Source organism: Lithobates pipiens, unplaced genomic scaffold, assembly GCF_037356315.1.
Source record: "Lithobates pipiens isolate NorthernLeopardFrog02 unplaced genomic scaffold, aLitPip1_a1.2 Scaffold_19, whole genome shotgun sequence".
Classification (NCBI taxonomy): Eukaryota; Metazoa; Chordata; class Amphibia; order Anura; family Ranidae; genus Lithobates; species Lithobates pipiens.
In genome coordinates, this window is record NW_027507764.1 from 353,904,307 (window position 1) to 353,931,779 (window position 27,473).

Consider the following 27,473-nt stretch of genomic DNA (forward strand, 5'->3'; position numbering starts at 1 on the left):
CCCAGAAAACAGCATACCAACAGTGAACTTTGGAGGTGGAAACATGATGGTGTGGAGCTGATTTTCAGCATATGGTACTTTAAACTTCATATCATTGAAGAAAGGATGAATGGAAAAATGTACCAAGACATTCTTGATAGAATTCTGCTCCCAGCTACCAGGATGATGAAGATGAAATGAGGGTGGACATTTCAGCAAGACAATGATCCTAAACTCAAAGACAAGGAAACTCTCAATTAGTTTCAAAGAAAGAAAATAAAGTTGTTAGAATGGCCCAGCCAATCACCTGACTTGAATCCAATAGAAAATCTATGGATAGACCTAAAGATCAGAGTTCATAGAAGATGCCCACAGAACCTGCAAGATTTGAAGACTATTTGTGTGGAAGAATGAGCCAAAATCACACCTGAGCAATGCATGCGACTAGTTTCTCCATACAGGAGGCATCTTGAAGATGTCATTACCAACAAAGGATTTTGTACAATGTATTGAATACATTTCATTTAACATTTTCAATACTTATTCCCTGTGTCATTCTATTTTGTTTCACATAACTGAATTTCTGAATGTATTTGTTTTGGTTTCTTTGTATGTATGGATTGCATGGATTGTTACTGACATGTGGTGAAAATGTCATGTCAGTAGCAGCTTTACAAATTACTTAGACCCCTTTCACACTGGGGTGCTTTTCATGAGTTTTATCTCTAAAAATAGCGCCTTTAAAGCTCCTGAAAAGCACCTCTAATGCCTCCCCAGTGTGAAAGCCTGAGTGCTTACACACTGGGGCGGTGCGCTTGCAGGACAGGAAAAAAAGTCCTGCAAGCAGCATCTTTGTGGCGGTGTGAGAATGGTGTATACACCGCTCCTCCATCGCCACCGCCCATTGAAAGGAATAGGCAGCGCTGCTGAAGCGCCTGCAAAGCGATTAGACAGCTCCGCAACAAGGGCGCTATTAAACCTTTTTTCCAGCCGCTAGCGGGGGGGTAGAAAGCGCCCTGCTAGTGTACAAAAAGTGCCGCTATAACAGCGGTGAAGTGCCGCTAAAACTAGCAGCGCTTTACCGCTATGGCCTCCACCATCCCACTGTGAAAGGGGTCTTACTATTTACCTAGAAAAATGGTGACGTGTTCAATACTTATTTTACCCACTGTATCTGAGAAGATAATAAGTTATGAAAGTTATCATAGGTACATACAGTGTCTTGCAAAAGTATTCACCTGCCCTTGGCTTTTTACTTATTTTTTTACATTACAGCCTTTAGTTCAATGTTTTTTTAATCTGAATTATATGTGATGGATCAGAACACAATAGTCTAAGTTGGTGAAGTAAAATTAGAAAAATATATACATAAAACTATTTTTCAGAAATAAAAAAGTGATAATTGGCATGTGCGTATGTATTCACCCCCTTTGTTATGAAGCCCATAAAAAGCTTGGGTGCAACCAATTACCTTCAGAAGTCACATACTTAGTGAAATGATGTCCACCTGTGTGCAATCTAAGTGTCACATGATCTGTCATTACATATACACACCTTTTTGAAAGGCCCCAGAGGCTGCAACACCTAAGCAAGAGGCACCACTAACCATGAAGACCGAGGAACTCTCCCAACAAGTAAGGGACAATGTTGTTGAGAAGTACAAGTTAGGGTTAGGTTATAAAAAAATATCCAGATCTTTGATGATCCCTAGGAGCACCATCAAATCTATCATAACCAAATGGAAAGAACATGGCACAACAGAAAACCTGCCAAGAGATGGCTGCACACCAAAACTCATGGACCGGGCAAGGAGGGCATTAATCAGAGAGGCAGCACAGAGACCTAAAGTAACTCTGGAGGAGCTGCAGAGTTCCACAGCAGAGACTGGAGTATCTGTACATAGGACGACAATAAGCCGTGCTCTCCATAGAGTTGAGCTTTATGGCAGAGTGGCCAGAAGAAATCCATTACTTTCAGCAAAAAACAAAAATACACATTTTGAGTTTGCGAAAAGGCATGTGGGAGACTCCCAAAATGTATGGAGGAAGGTGCTCTGGTCTGATGAGACTAAAATTGAACTTTTTGGCCATCAAAGAAAATGCTATGTCTGGCACAAACCCAACACATCACATCACCCAAAGAACAACATCCCTACAGTGAAACATGATGGTGGTAGCATCATGCTGTGGGGACGTTTTTCAGAAGTCGGGACTGGGAAACTGGTCAGAGTTGAGGGAAAGATGGATGGTGCTAAAGCCAGGGATATTCTTGAGCAAAACCTGTACCACTCTGTGTGTGATTTGAAGCTAAGACGGAGGTTCACCTTCCAGGACAATGACCCCAAATACACTGCTAAAGTAACCCTTGAGTGGTTTAAGGGGAAACATGTAAATGTGTTGGAATGGCCTAGTCAAAGCCCAGACCTCAATCCAATAGAAAATCTGTAGTCAGACTTAAAGATTGCTGTTCACAAGGGCAAACCATCCAACTTGAAGGAGCTGGAGCAGTTTTGCAAGGAGGAATGTGCAAAAATCCCTGTGGTAAGATGTGGCAAGCTCATAGAGACTTATCCAAAGCGACTTGGAGCTGGGATAGCCGCAAAAGGTGGCTCTAAAAAGTATTGACTTTAGCGGGGTGAATAGTTATGCACTTTTTTGTTTTCCTATATGTTGTTTGCTTGACAAAAAAAAATCTTCAAAGTTGTGGGCATGTTCTGTAAATTAAATTATGCAAATCCTCAAACAATCCATGTTAATTCCAGGTTGTGAGGCAACAAAACACGAAAAACGCCAAGGGGGTGAATACTTTTGCAAGGCACTGTAAGTATGCCAAATATTGTTATAAAAGGGCTAAAAGGACTCTACACTGTCAAGTTAAAGAGGAAAGCTAACTGTGAATGAGTACTCTGTAGCACATGCCGTTAGCTTCATTGTTATACCAAATTAATAAATTGATGAACTGGGAGAATATATATTGGTTCACATTTATTTAATTTATTGACCTGAATAAAATATCCAGTTAGTAAATCCTTAAATATTGCTTTCACCATTGATAATTATTTAAGGTGATCCAAAAAAAAAATGTAATTCACATGAAAACAAAATACTTGGGCTTTTGCTCCTGAGTTTAGACTGATTTATTGTTGATAGAAGTGACCTAATATGAAGGACCTAATTTAAAGGGCTGATCCCTATAATCTTCTGGACAGGGCAATTAGAATTCTTTTACTTTCAAAAGATAATTGCCATTTCCTCTGTAATAAGCACATGTTACAATACAAAGGACTGGAGTCTGACATAAAGGGATAATTTTATGCTGAAAACGAAGAAAAAGAATCTGAATTAGTAGGGATAACGACAGTAAATGGTTTAATTGAGAAACAAATTGGCTAGTGGTAGTGGCTTGAAACGTTTTAAAAGCTTACAGTGCACAGAATATCACAACCCATTTGAAGCTTTTTTTTCAGTGTTTCAGTACAGATGCCCACATATCGATCAAGGGTGGCCACAGATGGACAGATGTCTCAATGAAAATAATATGATGAAGTGGCACCACCACCCATGCTGGAACCTACTGGGTTGTAGAATGTATCTTGTGACTACATTCTCAGTTAACACCTTCCATCTTTCTCTTTAGGAAGTTAAGGGACCAGTGCCTGTAGCAAACATATCGGTTGGCTTTTTCTATCATTTACTGTATTTTTAACACACTGCTTTGATTGGTAATAATTAAGATTTACAATATTTGCAAAATAACAATTCCACTTCATAAAGAATTAAATCCACTGCATGTCTGGAAACTCTTGCAATAATTTTCAAGCTCGCTTACACATTATGGTGCACCAATCCTCTAGTATGCCCTCCAGCGATTTAAGGTTGGCACTTCCCCAATCCCCAGTTTGTTCGATTCATGACTGCTACTGATTTCTCCAGCATCTTCCATCTTTGACCTTAAGGTGGTCACTGATAATGTACACTTGTGCTAAAGTTACTTTGTAAATCAAGCTCCATCCTTGGCATCCTAAAGAAGTCGTAAATGAAAGGCAGTGTGCAGTTCATTGCACGTGCGCAGCAGGCAGTGTACACTCATAAAAAAAATTGATAGCAGACCGGTAAAGCGTTTTTTGTTAGAAGGGGCTAATATGCCCTCTTTCACCATAAAACTGTACCTGCTATCAATGTCTTTATTTGCTATTCTGTATTAATGTATGCGTTACGAATTTGTGTAACTCAAGCTCCAGTGGCATAGCTAGCACATCTGGCACCCGGGGCTGGGCATTTTTTTTACCAAGGAAAATGGTATGTGGCAATATAGTGGCGCCTCACCAAAACTCAAAACTGTGTGTGTGGTCAGATTGCATCAACACTGGGAAGGGCTTAAAGGGCCATTTGTGTTAATGACTGTGCCACAAGCGAGTATGTATCAGACAGTACAAACCTCAGTATACTCATTTTAATGAAATAAAACTGTTCTATTACATATACTTTTATACACACAGCTAACCATAAAGTGATATTAAAGTATTGTTTTTTTTTTCCATTTCTAAATAATAAACATATTATACTTACCTGCTCTGTGTAATGGTTGTGCACAGAGCAGCTTGGATCCTCCTATTCTTGGGTCCCTCACTGGCACCCCTGGCCCCTGCCTCTTTCTGGGTGCCCCTACAGCAAGAAGCTTTTGTCCATTCACACACGGAGCCATTGCTTGACTCCGTTCCTGCTGCTGCCAAGAGCCGATCAGGAATACGAGTCCCCAGACAGCCAAGGCTCTCATGGACATCGCTGGATCGAGAGGGGGCTCAGGTAAGAATTAGGTGGGGCTGGGGGGGCTGCTGCACACAGAAGGTTTTTTACCTTCATGCATAGAATGTTGTGCCTTTACAACCACTTTAACGAAGAATGTGCTGTACTTAGAATGCCTTAGTACTTAGTCAGGAGTAAGAAATGTTAAACACAGTGAGGAGAATTTATCAAAATGGGTGCAGTTAGAATTTGGAACAGTTGCACATGGCAACCAATCAGCTTCTATCTTCAGCTTGTTCAGATTTCAAAATGAAAGCTATGAGCTGATTGGTTACCATGCAAAGCTGTTTCAAATTCTGTCTGCTCTAGTTTTGATAAATTCCCCTAAGGGCTAAGCAGACGGATCCTGTATGCTGAGCCACTTTTTTTGCTGCATCTGCATCCAGCAGAGCTTCACCTATAGAGGTGGGTGCACAGACCTGGATGCAGACAGTGTGCATTTGGATACATGCATCCCTTCCTGTCTGCATGTTAAATTTTGACATTCGACTGTCAGTACAGCTGCTGCGTCCCAATTGACTTTGACTGGACTGGCTGCACAGGGATGCACAGAATACCAAGTATCCCCACGCAGTACACATCCATGACACTGGGCATGGACGCATATGCTTCATGTAAATGAGGCGTGATTGTCATGTGGGCCAGACAGCAGCAAAGAGGAGATGTTGGGTAATTAAAAGAGAAGTATGGAAATTTTATTTTTGAATCATACTTACCCAGGTAGATGCTGCATCTGTCCCCCGTTGGCTCTAAGGCTGAGAACCGAGTAATCAAACAGCCGATCACTTAGTTCTCAGTGCTCCCTAAGCAGAGAGCTGGTGGCTGTCAGTCTCTGGCTCTGCTCTGCCCTCCTCCGGTGCTCACTGAAACACTGGGCTGTGGAGGGTACGGGAGAGGCTGGACTGGGTGCCGATCCAAGCATGTGAGCAGATCCCAACAATATAGTTGCGATCTTTCCCCAGCCTGGACCAATTCTGTGACATCAGCCGAGAGCAGGCTTAAGCCCGCTGTCAGCTGAAAATGGGTCACAGGAATGCAAAACAATCTGCACTGATGTGATCAACAGGAGAAGTACAACCAATGCGGCTTTCGCTGTACTTCTCGTTTAATAAATCTTTCACATGACCTGTCTCTCTGCTCCTGTTTGGCATTACTTGCGACAATTGATAATTGTTCCCATTTATGTTATGATCTCACCTTCTAGGGCCCAGGCAGGCTCTTCCTCAGCCCAGGCTTTAAATCCATGCTCTCTCTCCCTGAAGCTGGAAGGTCCTTCAGGCACCTTCTTTCCTAGTCCAGAGGGCCTCCACGATCCCCCTCTCATAGTCCAGGGCCTCCATACACCTGCTGCCCTAGTTGAGGGCCTCCAGACACCCCCTCCCCTAATCCAGGACTTCCAGGCACCCCCTCACTTAGTTAAGTATCTCCGTTGTTCCCCACCTATCCAGGGGCCTTTGCCACACCAACCACCATGTCTTAGTCAATAGGCCTCATCTGCATCCCTCAGTCAAGGGCCTCATGTGTACTCCCCTTCTAGTCCAGGGCATTCTCTGCACTCCAGCACCTCCTCTGTACCCCCCCAGCCCAAAACCTCCTCTGCACCCCCAGTCAAGGGCCTCATGTGTATTCCTCTCCTAGTCCAGGGACTCCTCTTCACCCCCCACTCCAGCACCTCCTCTGTACCCCCGCCCAGAACCTCCAATGCATCCCCCAAATCCAGGGTCTCCTCTGCATCACCCCCCAAGGTAAGGGCCTCCTCTGCACCCCCCACCCCCCACCCATCAGGACTTCCTGAGGATCACACTCACACAGATCCTATGACAACCAATGAAGAGCTCATTAAAATGACATTACATTAGAGCAGTAACCCCCAGCAACCACAGTGGGGGGGGGGGGGGGGCAGGTCTGATTGCATTAGAAGCAAAGTGTGATAACCTCCAGCAATCAATAAGAAATCAGTCTTTTAAAGTTTGGACGCTGACTGATGATTTTGGCTGCTATGGGTTATGGCACTTTGCACCACTTTGTTAATTAGAGGATCCAACCTATTCAATAGAGGCCAACTCAATCTTCCCAATCCATCATACAATAGTGATGATTGGAGTTCAGGTGTTTCCCATCATGAATCAGTCATGGAGATGATTTCCACCAGATGTGTGCTAGGCTAATTTTCTCGGCAGGGGATGGCTGTCATTGGGGAGCCAGTGCATGACCTGCACCCTGCCTAACTTGTAGCTCAGTCTGGACTTCTTGGAGCAATACTGATCCCAGGTGTCCGGATCTCTTTAATACCACAGCTGGCACAGTAACCCTCCAGACTTGCATACAGATCCTCCCATACATAGCACTGTGCATCTACTGCTGGATTCCTTCCCTCAGCAGGATGTTCCCTGCTCAGCAACATGCCGCCCCGTCCTGCACCATGACATACTGTTATCAAATGACTCTATAGAATGTCTGCGATCGCTGCTGTTTGTGTGTGTGCGATGAATAAGTGGCGCCAGCCTGACACCCCTCCAATGTGTGGCACCTTGGTGCAGACTCCCCCCCCCCCCCCCCGATTTGTATGCCAGCTTAGATGTTTAAAGGGTAAGCTTTCACCTTCAGCCTTCACCTTCAGCCTTCACCTTCAGCAACATTTTCCAAAAATTCCTCTGTAGAATTCCATATCTTCTGAATAGCAGATACCAGCATAGCTCTCAACTGTCCCTGATTTGGAGGGACTGTCCCTGATTTGGAGCAATGTCCCTCTGTCCCTCATTTGTCCCTCATTTTGGTCTGATCCATATAGTTGTTTTTATGTTTCAAAAAGTGTTTACCAGTGCTAAACCTTTCATCCACATTTTAAATTGGTGCATTTGTACATTTTAAAAGCCAATATAAAGGAATAGTATTGGTAAAAAAAAGCTCTTGTGGGTTTAATTAACCTATTGTTTTGGTTAATTCTCCTTTAAGAGGGTATGGCGGGGGGGGTGTGTGTTGTCCTATGCCTACATACGTTTGCTAGTAGGTGTCCCTCATTCCCATCTCAAAATGCTGGGAGATATGTACCAGGGCTTCACCTGTTTTAAATGCTCTACCTACTTCCATTACCAAGCTCAGCTAGAGAGAGCGCACTGCGCATGCACACAGTTTGAAGGCCCTGGGGTGGCTGCTAGGAGGCACACAACTAAAATGTTCAACCCATCCTGAAAATGGCAGGCTGGAATGGAAATTAAGGACCAGCAGATTTTGCAGGCTGCAATAATTTAAACGAAAGACTAATCAGATTATCTTGAATGTATGTGTTAATCTTCAGAGTGCTCTAGTATCTTTACAATTAGAAAATATCTTTATAGTTAGGTATGTGCTTTGCTCCTTAGATTGAAAGTGGCCACTTCTAGATTTGTCCTACTCACTGAACCATATGTTTTTGGACATGCCTGCTATTAAAGATCAGTACAAATCATTTTTTTCTCAAAGAGAAAAGTATAAATGTTTTAAAGTATTTCTGTTTTTTCTTTTCCCATGGAGTTGCTAGGATATTAAAAGACCTGGGACTCTTTGGGCGCTTAGATTGAAGTAGGACTTGTGGCATAAACAAAAAAGTGAGACTGTTTCTTATCTCTTTTCTGTCTTCCTTTGTTTTTTCCTTCTCTTTGATTACTTTCTCTTTATGTGCAGCACTCATATAGAACTGAACCATTAGTACTCTGGTTCTTTGCAAACAGTGGCTCCAGGCTTTAACCACTTCAGCCCCGAACCAATTGTCAGCCTAAGGACCAGAAGTCTTCTTACAATTTCGCACTGCACTGCTTTAACTGGTAATTGCGCGGTCATGCAATGTTGTACCCAAACGAAATTTGTGTCCTTTTCTTCCCACAAATAGAGCTTTCTTTTGATGGTATTTGATTGCCTCTGCAATTTTTATTTTTTGCGATATAAATGGAAAAAGACCGAAAATTTCGAGAAAAAAATATATTTTCTACTTTTTGTTATAAGAAAAATCGAATAAACTAAATTTTAGTCATACATTTAGGGCAAAATTTATTCAGCCACATGTCTTTAGTAAAAAAAATGTCAATAAGAGTATATTTTTTGGTTTGCGCAAAAGTTATAGCGTCTACAAACTAGAGTACATTTTCTGGAATTTACACAGCTTTTAATTTATGACTGCCTATCTCATTTCTTGAGGTGCTAAAATGGCAGGGCAGTACAACCCCCCCCCCCCAAATGACTCCATTTTGGAAAGTAGACACCCCAAGGAAATTGCTGAGGGGCATGTTGAGCCCATTGAATATTTTTTTTTTTGTCCCAAGTGATTGAATAATGACAAAAAAAAAAAGTTTACAAAAAGTTGTCACTAAATGATATATTGCTCACACATGCCATAGTTATATGTGGAATTGCACCCCAAAATATATTCTGCTGCTTCTCCTGAGTACAGGGATACCACATATGTGGGACTTTTTGGGAGTCTAGCCACGTACGGCACCCCGAAAACCAATCACTGCCTTCAGGATTTCTAAGGGTGCAAATTTTTGACTTCACTCCTCACCACCTATCACAGTTTCGAAGGCCATAAAATGCCAAAATAACATAAACCCCCCCCCCCAAATGACCCCATTTTGGAAAGTAGACACCCCGAGCTATTTACTGAGAGGCATGTTGAGTCCATGAAATATTTTATATTTTGCCACAAGTTGCAGGAATATTAACATTTTTTTTTTTGCACAAAGTTGTCACTAAATGATATATTGCTCACACATGCTATGGGCATAAGTGAAATTACACCCCAAAATAAATTCTGCTGCTTCTCCCGAGTACGGGGATACCACATGTGGGGGACTTTTTGGGAGCCTAGCCACGTACGGGACCCCGAAAACCAAGCACTGCCTTCCGGATTTAAATATAAAACGCTATAAAAAAAAACTGTTAGCGATCGCAGGGATCAGGCCTGACTCTGCAAACGCTGCAGTTATGTGTTTAGTGTTTTGTAAGTGACAGTGATCGATCGATACTGCACTTGGGTGGGCTGGGCAGAGGGGCAAAATGCAGGTGCTAGTAGTTATCTGGGCTGATCCCGCTAACAATGCGTTTTTTTGGAACCCTAAACTGCTGGGGACGCTAGTATAGATCTGATCAGTCAGATATTGATCTGTTCAGATTCTATACCACTACGGGAGGTTTATACTTTTCGAGGGGTGTTAGCGGTACTGGCACTAACCCAGCGCTGCCTGGGGCAACGCAGACCCTGACCCTAAAACCTAATTGATATCACCCACCGTGTGATCAGGGGGTTAAACCTTTATTGGGTAATAAATGGTGGGTGCCCTGATGCTATAAAAAGCAAACTAACTAACCAGAGTCACCCGTAACACTTATACGGTGATCACTGGTGAAAGGGTTAACTAGGGGCAATCAGGGGGTTCAAATTTTTATTAGGTAGTATATGGGGGTCCCTGGCGCTATATAAAAACCTGACGGGGAACCGAAATAACTAACTGGCTAACCAGCGTCACCAGTGACACTTATACGGTGATCGCTGGTGAAAGGGTTAACTAGGGGCAATCAGGGGGTTAAAACCATTATTGGGTAGTATATGGGGGTACCTAGCGCTATAAAAACCTGGCGGTGAACCTAAAAAAATAACTAGCTACCTAGCGACACTAGTGACACTAATGCAGCGATCAGAAAAACGATCGCTTAGTGACACTGGCAAAAGGGGGTGAAAGGGTTAACTAGGGGCAATCAGTGGGTTAAAACCATTATTGGGTAGTATATCGGGGTACCTAGCGCTATAAAAACCTGGCGGTGAACCTAAAAAAATAACTAGCTACCTAACGGCACTAGTGACACTAATGCAGCGATCAGAAAAATGATCGCTTAGTGATACTGGCAAAAGGGGGTGAAAGGGTTAACTAGGGGCAATCAGGGGTTTAAAACCGTTATTGGGTAGTATATCGGGGTACCTAGCGCTATAAAAACCTGGCGGTGAACCTAAAAAAACAACTAGCTACTTAGCGGCACCAGTGACACTAATGCAGCGATCAGAAAAACGATCGCTTAGTGACACTGGTAAAAGGGGGTGAAAGGGTTAACTAGGGGCAATCAGGGGGTTAAAACCATTATTGGGTTGTATATCGGGGTACCTAGCGCTATAAAAACCTGGCGGTGAACCTAAAAAAATAACTAGCTACTTAGCGGCACCAGTGACACTAATGGGCGATCAGAAAAACGATCGCTTAGTGACACTGGCAAAAGGGGGTGAAAGGGTTAACTCTAGGGGCAATCAGGGGGTTCAACCTTTATTGGGGGGGGGGGGTAGGGGGCTACCCTGGACCTAACACTAACTGCCCTGACAGTTTTTACTGTCACAACTGACACTAAATGCAGTGATCAGTAAATAAATGATCACTGCAATCAGTGACACTGTGGCTGGGAGGGGGGGATCGGGGGGTGATCGGGGGGGGGGGTTTGTGTGCCTATGTGTACCTACATGTCAGTGTAGTGTTGGTGCACACTTACTTTCAGTTTTCTCCTCGTAGTACGGTCAAAAAGACCGCCCCGAGGAGAATGACATCACTTCCTCCTTCCTGTGTTTACAATACACAGGGGAGGAAGCTTCTCATTCGCCAGGAGCAATCGAGAGGGGATGGCCAGAAACCAACGGCCATCCCCTCATCCCGGATCACTCCTGCAGCGAACGGACCACCGCATCCAGCGGGAGGGGGTCCGATCGGACCCCCCACCCGCTGGAAGGCGAGCACGTACATGTACGTGCTTGTGCCTGTCGGTGCCATTGCACCGACGTACATTGCCATGCGGCGGTCCTTAAGTGGTTAAGAAACAGAGCATTCAAAAGGACTTTGCAACACCACTACTTACCTTTCTAAAGTGCAATTGAACACAAAAGAAAACATTTATTATTTTGCAACTTACTAATTCTAATGCACTGTACGCACGGTCGGACTTTCTGATGGAAAATGTGCGATTGGATCGCGTTGTCGGAAAATCCGATCGTGTGTGGGCTCCATCCAACTTTTGCCGTTTTCGGACACACAAAGTTTGAGAGCTGGATCTAAAATTTTCCAACAACAAAATCCGATAGTTTAAATTCCGATCGGACAAAGTGCCATGCATGCTCAGAATAAATTACGAGACGAACGCTATTGGCTACTGGCCTGTTTTTAGTCCCGTTTTTAGCCCCATCATATGTGTTTTACGTCACCGCATTCAGAACGATTGTTTTTTCCAACAACTTTGTGCGATCGTGTGTATGCAAGACAAGTTTGGGACAAAATGCGTCGGAAAAAATCCTATGGATTTTGTCATCGGAAAGTCCGACCGTGTGTACAGGGCATTAGATGCGATGGCTAAATTCATTTTCTTTTTTAGACTCTATTTTCACCTGGTCATCCAGCCAGTAAGTCTGTTGTTTTTCAAAATAACAAGCTCTACAGCGGAATGTATCAGTAACTACCATTTGACATGAGATAAATCATTTGCCACTGACAGGGGTGCTTACAATTTGTTAGTAAATCTTCTAGTACAGGGGTCATCAACCCCCGGTCCGTGGCCCACTACCGGGCCGTAGCGTCTTTGCAGCCGGGCCGCGGCAGGCTGTAAGGCACCGGTGGATCAGAGAGGAAAGCGGGCGGGCGAATAAGAGAAGCTGGCTGGCGAGCAGAGATGACATCTCTCTCCGCCCGCCTAGCATCCCCGCTCTTCCGCCCTCACAACGTGCGGAATGTCGGTGGTGAGGCGGGGAGCAGAGAGATGACATCTCTCCCTGCCCGCCTAGCATCACCGCTCTTCCGCCCTCACAGCATACAGAATATCGGAGGTGCATCATCTCTCGCTGCCCGCCCCGCATCTCTGCTCTCCAGCCCTCATTTAAGAAAGACCACTGAACCAGTGTCACCAGTGCAGTGACAATCCTCATCTGGTGGCACTGGCGGGTGATGTGGCAAGTGGCATTCCTCAACTGGTGGCAGGCAGCGTGGCAAGTGGCATTCCTCAACTGGTGGCAGGCAGCGTGACAAGTGGAATTTCTCCTCTGGTGGCAGGCGACATGGAAAGTGACACACTCAGGGCTCCCGCTGCATTATGGTGAGTTGAACTATTTCATTTATATTACAATGTAATATAAGAAATAATGTGCCTCAATCATTCTGACACCATACCAACCATGGTGCCATGATGATTGAAGTACCAACAGCCGAACACCAGCTATTGCCCGATAAATTGCCGCCAAAATTCGCTCCCCCCCCCCCCACGCGTCTGCGTACATCACCCCCAGTCCCTCGACGGGCCTTGGCACAATTTTCTTCCACGCAGCCGGTCCCCGGTGCCAAAAAGGTTGGGGACCACTGTTCTAGTACATCTAATACTCCCCCCAGACAGGAAGTTTGGAAGAAGAAGATGAAAAAAAAATGTGATTGACGGCGGCAGAATGGCACTCTTGCGTGAGCTGTACGGGGAGAGTATAGGGCGTGCGCGCACGCCGCGTGATGTAGAAGCCCGTGCACGATGGCAATCAATATACGCTTATTGTGATTTTTTTTAACCAAAAATATGTAGAAGAATACATATCGGCCTAAACTGAGGAAGAAATTATTTTTTTATATATTTTTGGGAGATATTTATTATAGCAAAAAGTAAAAAATATAGAGTTTTTTCAAAATAGTCTGTCTTTTTTTGTTTATAGCGCAAAAAATAAAGACCGCAGAGGTGATCAAATAGCACCAAAAGAAAGCTCTGTATGTGGGGGGGGGGAAAAAGGACATCAATTTTGTTTGGGTACAGTGGTGCACGACTGTGTAATTGTCAGTTAAAACGATGCAGTGCCGTATCACAAAAAATGGCCCGGCCAGGACAGGGGTAAATTCTTCCGGAGCGAAGTGGTTAATACCAATTTAGGCTAAGTAAGCTGATACTGGAGAAAGCCTTTTATTGAAATAAAAAAATGTGCTTTGTATCACCCAGATCTACAATTATTTGCATTTATTGAGAGTTATTCACCATTAATGTTTTTAAATATATTTATTGCTTCATTATATCAGCGCTGCATCTTTATTTTATTGCATTTGAGTTTAGTATTGGACTTTATGGTGCTGGCAGATTTCATTTTAGTTTATTTCTCAATAGATTTTTTTTGTGTGGCGCAGTGTTAATCCTTGTTTTTTTTCTAATTACCAGATCTACAATTACAACAATGTAAAAAAAACTACAGAAAATGAACTTACTGTGCCATACAGTAATAACAGTAATTTATAATTATGGTCATATTGCTAACAAAACAAAAATGGGCTATGATTTCTAAAGAAAAAAGGTACATACATTGGACATTGCTCCAAAAGTATATTATGTATTAAAGTAGTTGTAAAGGCAGAAGGTTTTATTTATCTTAATGCATTCTACGTTCTATGTGCATATCCTTCTGTGTGCAGCATCCCCCCTCAGCCCCCTAATACTTACCTGAGTTCAATCTCTATCCAGTGATGTTGCATGAGAGACTCACCTGCCCGGGACTCCCCTCCTTATTGGCTGAGACAGCAGCATAGCACAATTGGCTGCAGCGTGGCACCATTGGCTCCCGCTGCTGTCAATCAAAGTCAGTCAGCCAATGAGGAGAGAAAGGGGTTGGGGCCAGGCCCCCGACTCTGTGTCTGAATAGGCACGGAATTGCAGCTCAGCTCGGTTGCCCCCATAGCAAGCTGCTTGCTGTGGGGGCCCTCAACAGGAGGGAGGGGCCAGGAGCACCAAAGAGGGACCCGAGAAGAAGAGGATCCAGGCTGCTCTGTGCAAAACCACTACACAGAGTAGGTAAGTATAACATGTTTGTTATTTTTAATGAAAAAAAAAAGACTTTAGTATCACTTTAAGAAGGTTGTTTTTTTTTTTCTTATCTGACAACTGTATGAATTCTTGATGAATTGTTCATTGTTCTTAATTAGGTTTTGTCTATTGACTGATTGCTAAATGTTATGATCAATCAGGGTTGTCTTTGCCTATAACAGGTGGTTGCTTTGAAATTGGTGTCTATGATCTGTGCAATCCAGTTATGACCATACAGGGATCAAAATGATGCCAGTTCAGCTTACTGGCTCCCACTAGCTAGAAGTACACAATTTGGAATGAAGATTGGTAAGTCAATAATAGAGTCAATAATGGGGAAAAGGTCATCTTCAAGGAGACCACAGGTAATACTGTTTCTAATTCCTTTGCCCTTTTGCTTATGCATTTGTTACAGTTCAGGTATTTCTTTAAGAGACAGATCAGCAGTAGCTGCCTGCCTTGAGGCTAGCTTTGTCTAATTGAAACCTTGTCTGAAAAGATGTAGCTTCTTGCAGCTGATGAGTCACATCCTAGAGTTATTTTTTAATTTATAATAAAATATTTTACATTACATGATTTAAAAGAAATGTAACCAATGCTTTTACTAGCAACTAAAAATATGTTACATAAAGACAACTTTTACATATTATTTTATTTTTTACTATGCCAGCCTTTCTCAACCTTTTCAACACAGAGGCACCCTTGAAATAGTTCTCTGGTCTCGGGGGAACTCCTGCTAAAAAATAGAAATCTACTCCTCATGATACATTAGTGTGATGGTTAGTGGGAAGAATGGTCCTCACACTTGTGGTCATTGGGAAGAATTACCACCTTACAGATAGCTAAAAAGATCAATGGTGTCGGTGGGAACTTATCTGAGAGGCAGAAATTGCCCAATGCTGAAGGAACCCCTAGCAACCTCTGGAGGAACCCTAGTTGAGAATCGCTGTACTATGCTCTCATAGTGAAGTGTATTTATAGATTTGGAACAAAATGACCTTGTTTTATTTAAGCAAATTACATTTATAAAATGTACTCAGTTTTAAATAAAATACAATTACTTGAGAAGCTAAAACAAGCAGTTTACTGGCCCTGAAGCTGTATCATAAGGTTAAATGTTAATTAAGGCTCATGTGGTTAACCCCAAAGGTTACAGCTGTGCTGCTTTTTGTTTCTTAACCAGTAAGCAAAACTTGCAGCTATAACACATGAAGGTTTATTGAATTTAGCAGTATACTGAGATGTGAAGATACACGATGTTCAACTACTCATATCAACTACTTACATTGATTTGATCATAGCTTTGAGCTATAAGAATAAAGAATGGTTAATTATGATTTGCACTTTACATGTTGGTTTCTTATTTATTATTTAAAGCCTAAAGGATTGATATGCATTCTGACTCTTTCTAAAATGTGCTAGCTTAATATGGGTGCATGCCACCTCATGGACTTATCTCTTTTATTTACAACTGACAGTTTTACTGAGCACTGCGAGTATAGCTATCACTATACTCCCAGTGCTCTGGTAGGAGAGATGCTCCCCTCTGCTGTCCATACACATAAAGTTTTGTATTTTGTGAATAGGTTCACATAATACAAAGCATTCTATGATTGGCCAGGAGGAGGGGAGAGGGTGGGTAGAGTGAATTTGCAGCTGCAGAAGGTCCACTGTCGAAGCGTCACAAATACAGCAATAGCTGTGCTACCAGCACTCAGTAAAAATGTAAATTAAAGAGATAAGTCCATGAGGTTGATTGCACCTTGTTGGACTTAACCCATAATAATATGGCACATTTTAGGAAGTAACTCAATTTCTGGAGTTCCGCTTTAAGCATTATCTTTATCTACTTTTTATATATATACATATATGCAGCTGCTAATACTAGATTAGAAAATCTACTCTAAATCGACTCTCTAAGAATGAGGGGGAAGTGAAAAATGTGTTCGCCATCAAAAGTTCCATAACCCTTTACATTCTTCCTTGTGTCTTTGAGAGTAGACATTGTGTATGGGTGATTAAAGCGGAACTTCAGTCATTTTTTCATCTTTTCATCTATTAAATCCTCTGCCCTTGTTGTTTTAACTTTGGATAGTAAAACATTTTTTTTGCTGTCAGTAAATACTTTATACAGCCCATTTCCTGTTTCTTGTCTGATAAAAAGCCTAGGTTTATGACATCATGCACAGCTCTCTCTCTCTCATTCTGGTGAGAGTTTGCCAGTAAGGGAGGAAGGGAAGTTTGCCAGGAAGGGAGGGGGGATGAGATTATATATCTCTTATATGCAGTGCCACACTCTCATCATATAGCTATGTTTGTAAGTTTATGAGAGGGGCAATGAGAGCTGCAGAGCTAGAGGTGTGCCTCTGTGTGTCTGTCTAAATCCAGGAAGTGAACAGGCAGCAGCTTCAGGTGCCCACAGTTAAAATGGTTACAGCCAGACTCTGTGGAGGGAGATTTTGGCAGCATATTTGGCAAGTACAAAATCACAATATATATAAAATAATATGCAAAGTGGTTGGATGCTTCAGAGTGGCAAAGATGTTTTTATTACAAATTATGTGAGCAGACTGCAGTTCCTATTTAAGTACTTCCTTCATCTTTATCAATGAGAATAACAAAGGATCAGCCATTTTTTCATAGATGATATCCAGCAAAGTGTAAAATATCTATGTGAAATTGCTTTTATTTATTTTTTATTTTTGGAATAAATGTTTTGCCTGAATAAATAAATAAATATAATTTGAATCGCCCATGCTAGTGTTAAGTGGTTTGTCTCATCCGTGGAAATAGATATATATTGCTGGAGAGCTTGTGCTTTTGAGAAAAAAAAAACAGACTTGTAGGCTGGATCACCAGATGAAAATAGAAGAAAGAAAGCCTAAAGCTGCAACAATACAAATGTTTGATTTTGTGTTTAATAAAGCCTTAATGGTAATGTAACTAAGCAACCATGCTGGGAGTTTTCCAGTTCAACTTAACGAATTCCATTGCTGGTTTTAATAAGCCTCCTCCCAAATGCTATTTTTCAAGAGATCAGTGTTTATGTACCACCCATGTTTATTGTTTCCAAATGTTCATTATTGTTCACTGTTGACTGCAGCAGTATACTGGAAGTGATGTTGCAATCTGCCAAAGCACGGGTAATGATGCACCAGATACAGTGTATACAGGTGAAACACAAAGGTTAAGGCCCTATTCACACCTGGGCATTTGCAATTGTGAGTAGAATCACCACGATTCCACCTATTATCCCAAAACACTCTGCAAAACTGAATCACACCATGCTTGTTCAGGGGCCATTCGTTTTGCAATGGTACCTAAACACGGGTGCGATTCTGCCATGATTGTCACATGAGAAATTGCTCTGCAATAACAGCAATCCTCATTGCGTATATATATAAAAAGAAAGAAAAAATGATCGCGCTAGAAAAATTATGTTAAAACAAGCTGCAACTAAACACCATCAAATATCCCTATGGTAAACGTGAATAATAAAAAATATATAGTTGCGCTATATAGCGCAACTATATATTTTTTATTAAACCTCATTGCCTGAAGCTTGTCGCCCAAAAGAACCTCCAGCCCCTCGACAAGTTTCACACAATGCGTTTTGCCTACATTGACCGTGAGACAGTCGCAGCGGAATCATACCTGCATTTAGGTGTCATTGAAAATAAATGACCCCTGAACAATATAAGATTGCAGTTTTTTTTGTCAGGATTGTTAGCGACCTGCACTTAAAGTGGAGTTCCACCCAAAAGTGCAACTTCTGCTTTAAGGCCTCCTCCCCAGTTCCTGTTTGTGAAACTGAGCTTTTGGGGAAGGGGGGGGGAGCAGGTACCCAATTTTGACAGGTACCTGCTCCCACTTCCGTTCCAGTCACCTAGCCAATCAGAAGTGGACGTTCTCTTTGGGACCAGTAACAGAGCGCAGTGGGCACCCGGCTGTGAAGCCGCAAGCTGTCACAGCCGGGTGCTCATTGTAGAGATGCCAGTGCCGCCAAAGGAGGACACGTGAGTGGAACAGGTGAGTGTGTGTTTTTTAAAAGTCAGCAGCTACAGTTTTTGTAACTGCTGACTTTTAATAAACAAACAAATGACTGGAACTCTGCTTTAATGTCATATAGCTGTTCCTATGTTTTTATATATGAGCTTTGTTTGCTCTATTTGTTTGTACTCACAAACCTTATGTACAATAAAGTTACCTTTAAAGAAAAATAGATTTACATGACAGAAAGGTCACTGCCATTTTGCAGAGGGAATTCAAAGCATTCAATTTTTTTGTACAACATAGCAAATATTGACTTTTTTGTAGGATACATTTTAAAGTGTACAGTATGTATAGCCAAAACATTTATTTTTTTGTAGTTTTAGATATAGTTGGGAAATGCTAAACCCCCCCATCTACCCCTAATGTCCCGTACACATGATCAGACTATCTGGCGGACTTGGTGCGGCGGACCAGAGTCTACTGGACAATCCGCCCGTGTGTGGGCTCCGGCAGACCTTTTCTTTTCAAAAGTCCGGTGGACTTAGAAAGAAGTTTTGACTCAAAATAAACGGACTTGCCCAAGCACGGAGGAAAGTCCGTTAATTTTGAACGCAGTTCCAGGTAGACGGGACTAGCGATTGACACCTCACTGGCCCCGTCACCTGGTATGGACTTAAAGGGGAAGCCCTGTGCTGAAAAAACAGCGTAGGGGTCCCCCCCAAAGTCCATAACAGACCCTTATCCGAGCACGCAGCCCGGCTGATCAGGAAAGGGGAAGGGGACAAGCGAGTGCCCCCCTGAGCCGTACCAGGCCTCGTGCCCTCAACAAAAGCACCTTAGCCACATGATGACCCTGCCCCCTGTGACATCATAAGGGGGGTGGGGTCATCATGTGACATCACTCGGTGACCCCGCCTGTCGTCCCTATATAAGTCGCCGCACAACGCGTCCCTGTCATTGCGGCCAGAGAGAGTGTCGAGTCAACATCTCAAGGAAGAAGAAGAGAAGGCGGCGATGTGGCGACAGAAGACTGGGCCACCGCTAGTAAAAGAGCTGGAAGAAGAAAGCGGAGGGCCCGGCAAGAAGACCCCAAGAAGACCCCCGGATGACAGTGGCGACGAAGAAGAAAGCCGGGCTCCTCCACTAGTAAAAAAGCTAGCAGAAGATAGCAGAGGAGTCCGGCGAGAAGACCCCCCAAGACGGAAGAAGACCCCCGGAGCTGTGCAATAAATTATTTTAAAAACATGTGTTGTGTTTTTTTCTTTACACTTTTTCACCAGGTGAATGGGTAGGGGTACATGGTTACCCCAATACTCATTCACATAGGGTGGGGGACCGATATCTGGGGCCCCCTTATTAAAGGGGGCTCCCGGATTCCGATAAGCCCCCCGCCCGCAGACCCCGACAACCAACGGCCAGGGTTGTCGGGAAGAGGCCCTTGTCCTCATCAACATGGGGACAAGGTGCTTTGGTGTGGGGGGCCGCAGGGCCCCCTCCCCAAAGCACCCCCCCCCATCTTGAGGGCAAGCGGCCTGGTACGGCTGGTAGGGCGCTCTCTCGTCCCCACCCCCTTTCCTGACCGGCCGGGCTGCATGCTCGGATAAGGGTCTGATATGGACTTTGGGGGGGACCCCCACACCGTTTTTTCAGCGTAGGGCTTCCCCTTTAAGGCCATACCAGGTGACGGGGCTAGCAAGGTGTCAATCTCGCCGGCGACATTGACTTCCTTCGCTAGTCCTGTCTACCTGGAGCCACGTTCAAAATGAATGGACTTTCCTCTGTGTGCAGGCAAGTCTGTTCATTTCAAAAGTCCGGATTGTCCGCCGTACCTAGTCCGCTTCAAAGTCCGGCGGTTTGCCCGCCGGGCTAAGCTCGCCCGCCGGGCTAAGCTCGCCGGATTGTCCGATCGCGTGTACGCGGCATTAGACTCTTTTTTTGTACAATTACGCTGCTTATTCCCCCACCTCCTTCATTCATTGACATCATAATATTCTTTCCCAGAATGCAAAGTGTCCTGTGACTGGTAACAAACATTTGCTTAAACTTCAAGTAGATACTAAAGTCCTGCTTTTTTTGTTGCAAAAATAACAAGCATGTTATACTTACCTGCCCTGTGCAGTGGTTTGGCACAGAGCAGCCCCGACACTCCTCTTTTTGGGTCCCTTACCATTGCTCCTGGCCCCCTCCCTCCTGTTGAGTGCCCCCACAGCAAGCAGCTTGCCATGGGGGCACCTGAGCCGAAGTCTCTGTGTGTCCATTCAGACACCGAGCCGTGGCTCGGCCTCATCCCCTCTCTCTCCTTATTGGCTCACTGACTTTGATTGACAGCAGTGGGAGCCAATGGTGCCCTCTGTGGGGCTGATTTACAAACGGTTTGTGCCATGAGTTGCGGTGCATGCTGATGCACAACAGCCGTTTTCGTATTTACAAAACATTTGCGCCTGTGACACAGTCAGGCAATTCCCCATTTACTATATTCTCGGCGCACGGGGGCGGCGATCAGTGCGCCACTATAGACATGGTGCACGCATTCTTCAACTCAAAATTTAAAGAAGCTGGAAGTGCCAATATTATGGGGGTGATGTGGGTGATGTGAGGAAGCATAATAATACCTGCCCAAGTAAAAAATATGCCCAAAATAGAATAAGAAAGTAACTTTTTCTGAACAAGCCTTCTGCGCCTGCAAGTACACAAGTACACTGCGTGAGGTCAATTTATGCACTGCACATGCACAAGCGGCATTTGAGCACGTTCAAATGCTATAGTTCACTGCGCTGGCAAAATCTTAGTAAATATCAAGCAACGTAAATGCATTTGCATAGGTTGAATGGGTGCACCTCTCAACTTGACTTTTTTTTTACGCTGGTTCACTTTTATGTTTTTTTTAAGGATATTTGCACACAGGTCATGTAAGAATTAGGGATGAGTCGGCAATACACATAAAAGTTCATTGTTAAAAACCGCATTAAGAAAAAAAAAAAAATTAAGAAAAAAAATGCATGGGGGTCCCCCGAAATTCCATACCAGGCCCTTCAGGTCTGGTAAAGATTTTAATGGGAACCCCATGCCAAAATGTAAAAAATAAATGGCGTGGGGGTCCCACTCAAAATCCATACCAGACCCTTATCCGAGCACGCAACCTGGCAGGCTGCAGGAAAAGAGGGGGGATGAGAGAGCGCCCTTTCTCCTGAACCATACCAGGCCACATGTCCTCAACATTGGGAGGGTGCTTTGATGGTAGCCCCCCAAATCACCTTGTCCCCATCTTGATGGGGACAAGGGCCTCATCCCCACAACCCTTGCCAGGTGGTTGTGGGGGTCTGCGGGCGGGGGGCTTATTGAGAATCTGGAAGTCCCCTTTAACAAGGGGACCCCCAGATCCAGGCCCCCCTGTGAGAAATGGCAAGTGGGTACCCCTACCATTCCACAAAAAAAGTGTCAAAAATGTTAAAAATGACAAGAGACAATGAGTGCGCCAATTCACATGCTCAGTTAATGTTTTATCCGGTGCACCAATTAAGGTATGATCTGGCGCAGCGCATTCATCTTAGTAAATGACCCCCTGTGTGTCTTAGCCAATCAAGAGAGAGTGTCCCGGACAGCGGGGTCTCTCATGCAACATCACTGGATAGAGATGGGGCTCAGGTAAGTATTAGAATGCATTAGGATAAAAAAACTTCTGCCTTTAGAACCACTTTCAGCTTTTAACCCTTTCATGACTAAGCCTATTTCTGACATTTGGTGTTTACAAGTTAAAATCCGTATTTTTTCCTAGAAAATTACTTAGAGCCACCAAACATTATATATATATTTTTAGCAGAGAATCTAGAGAATAGAATGGCAGTTGTTGCAATATTTTATGTCACACTGTATTTGTGCAGCAGTGTTTTAAACGCAACTTTTTGGGAAAAGGGACACTTTCATGAATTTTATCATGTCACGCTTTATAATTGCACACACTCGTGGAATGGCGTCAAACTACGGTACCTAAAAATCTCCATAGGTGACGCTTTAAACGATTACCAGGTTAGAGTCACAGAGGAGGTCTAGTACTAGAATTATAGCTTTCGCTCTGACGATCACGGCGATACCTCACATGTGTGATTTGAACACCGTTTACATATGCGGGCGCGGCTTCTATATGCATTTTCTTTGCTGCGTGAGCTCGCAGGGATGGGGGCGCTTTAAAAAAAAAATCTTATTTATTTTATTTTTTAATTTTTTTCAATAAAAGGTTTTTATTTTGCATCAAAACAAAGTAATACAATGTAACAAGATAACACTTGAGTCCTATTATGGCACTTATAAAAGATGGATTTGGAATGAAAAAAGGACAACACACAAGACTTGCAGTATGAGAACATCAAAGTCAGGGATCTCCCCTATGGGATATTGTAGAACACACTTTGTGGAATAAACAAAAAACTAAAAAGAGTTCTCTATGCTGGAGATATTCGAGGACCTCACTTCCTTCCAGACTCCCCTAAAGGGCACACACTGTGTCAAGTGAGGAGTCCAGACCCGACCCTCCAGCCGAACCCCTACTAAGAGGGGCCTACCTTTTGCGTGGGGAATGATCCGCGAGTCCTGTGGAGTTAAGGTCTGTAGATACTTTGTACCAAAACATGAGCTTATAGCCAGAGTATTGTACGTTTAAGGGTTAGCTTCGCATTGGTGACAGTATTTTATTTATTTTTATATTAATAAATTGTATTTAAAAAATTTTTTATCACTTTTATTGCTGTCACAAGGAATGTAAACATCCTAGGTGGTGACAGGTACTCGGAGGTCTTCAAAAGTATTCAGATCGCCATTTTCGGCAATTCTGAATACTGTATATATTTTTTTAAACCGGCGCCATTGGCAGCAGAGTAAACAGAAAGTGACGTTGTTGTGTCGCTTCCGTTTTTACAATCAGGAGACTGGAACAAAGCCATTTTTCGGCTTTGTGCCAGTTTGTCCCTAGCTGCCGGAAGTGGCTGAACATGGATTGGGAGTCCCTGGAAAGCCGATCGCCCACTCTAAAAAACGATACCGAATTCTATGACTGATCAATTATTCATTGTTACGTTGATGGTAAGCACTGGTCATTTGCAGTGTGGTGAGATCAAAGATTCAAAGTGCTGTTTTTTTTTTTTAATTCAATTTCATTTTTTATTCAGTTTTGTTTTATCCAATGAAAAATACACAGGGCCTTCGCATTAACCAGGCCTGTTGTCTAGTAGTGTTGATCCTTCCTAAAGGAACACAAAACAAAAGGACAATATTTCATGGTAAGGCTAATAGCCAGCATCCATACACTATATTGCCATAAGTATTGGGATGCCTGCCTTTACATGCACATAAACGTTAATGGCATCCCTGTCCTAATCTGTAAGGTTTAATATTGAGTTAGCCCACCCTTTAACAGCTTCAACACTTCTGGGAAGGCTGTCCACAATATTTAGGAGTGTGTCTGTTTGACCATTTTTTGAGAAGCACATTTGACTCGCAGTCTCTGCTCTAATTCATCCCAAAGCTGTTCTATCGGTTTGAGGTCAGGACTCTGTGCAGGCCAGTTAAGTTCCTCCACCCCAATCTCACTAATCCACACTATATTGTCAAAATATTGGTCCACCCCTCCAAATCATTTGGTGGCGGGGGAATTATGGTGTGGGGGTTGTTTTTCAGGGGTTGGGCTTGGCCCTTTAGTTCCAGTGAAAGGAACTCTTAAAGCGTCAGCATACCAAGACATTTTGGACAATGTCATGCTCCCAACTTTGTGGGAACACTTTGGGTAATGGGCCCTTCCTGTTCCAACATGACTGCACACCAGTGCACAAACAAGGTCCAGAAAGACATGGATGAGTGAGTTTGGGGTGGAGGAACTTGACTGGCCTGCACTGGCCTGAGTCTTTACCTCAACCCAATAGAACATCTTTGGGATGAATTAGAGCGGAGACTGCAAGCCAGGTCTTCTCGTCCACATTAGTGCCTGACCTCACAAATGTGCTTCTGAAAGAATGGTCAAACATTCCCATAGACACACTCCTAAATCTTGTGGACAGCCTTCCCAGAAAAGCTGAAGCTGTTATAACTACAAAGAGTGGACCAACTTAATATTGAACCCTACGGACTAAGACTGGGATGCCATTAGCCCTTGTACACACGGAATGTGTCCTATCGGACCGTGTTGTCAGATAATCCGACTGTGTGTGGTATGCATCGGACTGATTCCATCGGAATATCCGTCTGACCCAATTTTCCAACTTGTTGGAAATATTTTCCGACCAACTGGTTCGATCGGACATACTCCGATCATGTGTAGAGAATTTTGATCGGACCAAGTGCCACGCATGCTCAGATCAAATTCCTACATCAAAGCTATTGGCTACTAGCCTGAATGTAGTCCCATCGTAATGAAATTACGTCATCACGTTCTGAATGATCGGATTTTTCAACAACTTAGTCCGACCGTGTGTATGCAACAGTTTCGGACAAGATCCGACGGACAAAATCCGACGGATTTGGTTGTCGAAATCTCCGACCGTGTGTACAGGGGCTCAGAGTTCATGTGCATGTAAAGGCAGGGGTCTCAATACTTTTGGAAATATAGTGTATGTTTGAGTACTGTATGTGATTTGTATGTGAGTTTTTATAAGTAATAAGAGTCCTTTCACACTGAGGCGCTTGAAAACTGGCCATAAAACGCCGAGCACTTTTACGGCTCTTTTTAGGCGCTTTTGCATCGCTTTTCAATCACTTTTCAGGCATCAGCGATGTGCTTTTTTGAAGGGGATGTAACTCTAAAACTGCATCAAGAACCATTTTAGAGCGATTTTGAAGTGCTTTTCATGCGCTTTTCAGGCACTTCCCCTTAATTTCAAAAGAGAAGGACACTTTTGAGGTGTTTTTTTTAGTGCTCCAAAGATGCTGCTTGCAGGAGTATTTCCACCTCCCCGCCCCAGTGTGCAAGCATTCATTGATTTTAATGGAAATAGGTTTTTCTGAGCTTTTCAAGCTTTTTTTCTAGTGCCAACTTGCTTGAAAAGTCCCTTATTGTGAAAGGTCTCTAACAGCTTTCAAAAGATCTGTTCTGTTTAGCAACTCAAAGCAGTATTAATGAAGTGAGTGGATCATTTGAAAACATGTCTTGAAAAATGAGGTGCCAATGCTGATAAAAAAAAAGTATCAAATACAGCACTGGATTTCTCTGACCATGGCTATATTTACCATTACTTGCAAAGAATCTTCTATTCCATAAGTAAACTGAGCTACTGAGTTTGCATTTACCACCTTACAAAAGGTGCATTCCACAATCTAACCACAGGAATCACACTTTCCGAAAAGATAGTAAAACCATATTTACTCCATTTGTGAACGATACAGCTAAACCTTTATAGTAACTGACCTTGGATATTATTATACACACAGATTACGTCACTTTTATTCCACCTTTCTCCTACAGTAAATGACCCCATTTTTTGTTTAACATTAATTATAGTTACAGTAGGTCTATTCATTCCTTTCATTGATGTACAGTATTTACTTGGCTATCAAACCTGTTTGTGTTCTTTATGATCTTGCGGAAGTAGATGTCCAAAATTACACCAGCATACTCAAGATGTGTCTTTTAAATGATTCATTCAAGAGTATTACTACATTTCTATCACATATTAAATCGACCTTTTTGTACATTCTTACATCTTACCGTTTACCGTTAACTACTTCTCCTAAATCCCTTTAAGCTCTTTTCTAAACCACAAACTATGAACATAAACAGTACTTGCATGTCTTTGTATTTTAAATGAATGCTCGTCCCCTTGTTTGGCTTGGTGACTCAGACCTCCACAACAAAAGGCCGTATTTTCATTATATATCATATTCTCACTTCAGCTTTCAACACAGAAAAAAAAAAAGACAGTAGAAATCGAAATAGAGGATGGATTTGAGTAGGCTGGTGGATGATTAATCTATTCTAGAGGTCCTTCTCGTGCTGTCCTTGCCACCTCTCAAAAACTCCAATTGTTTTATACTACGCAGAACCTCACCATCCAAGGCTCCATCAGTCCGTTGGTAGGTCTCTACTGGATTGTGGAAGATGTGGACAGTCCCCAGGGGATATTATACACATATTATAGAGGTGGCCAAAGCTTTTTCCTTGTAAGACAGATATGTTAACCACCGTAAATAGCGTTTTTTATGCTACCTTTAGCTTAGCCCCTAAATTGTATTTACATGGATTAATAGACGGCAAAGAGGTTTCAACCAGTGTTTAGAATACCCATGCTCATACTACTGTTCCTGGTCTGCAAGCTCATAGCACAGTGGCTGATTGTTCCTATACTACCAGATGACAAAACATGGGTTACCATAGTTAAACATATTTTGGTTTAAGAAAATTTAGTCTATTAACAGAGGACTTGTCCACTCAAATTCAAGAAATTTTGAGGCAACTGGTTCAATGTACCAGGCCTTGCCCCTATACCATTTATAACTCTAATGCTGCGTACACACGATCGGACATTCCAACAAAATCCTGGGATTTATTTCCGATGAATGTTGGCTCAAACTTGTCTTGCATACACACGGTCACACAAATGTTGTCGGAAATCCTGATCGTCAAAAGCACGGTGACGTACAACGAGACGAGAAAAATTAAGTTCAATAGCCAGTGCGGCTCTTATGCTTGATTCCGAGCATGCGTGGTCGTTTGTGCGTTGGAATTGTGTACACACAATAGGAATTCCTGACAACGGATTTTGTTGTTGGAAAATTTGAGAACCTGCTCTCAAATTTTTGTTGTCAGAAATTCCGACAAAAAATGTCAGATGAAGCCTACACACGGTTGGAATTTCCGACAACAAGCTCCCATCAAACATTTGTTGTTTGGAAAAT

General features: G+C 43.0%; 1 protein-coding gene across 1 annotated transcript in view; it reads right to left on the reverse strand.

Moving 5' to 3' along the window:
* The window catches only part of NEDD9 (neural precursor cell expressed, developmentally down-regulated 9), a 186,914-nt gene that overhangs the window by 118,686 nt on the left and 40,755 nt on the right, over positions 1-27,473 (reverse strand). The gene's annotated exons all lie outside the window — the stretch shown is intronic.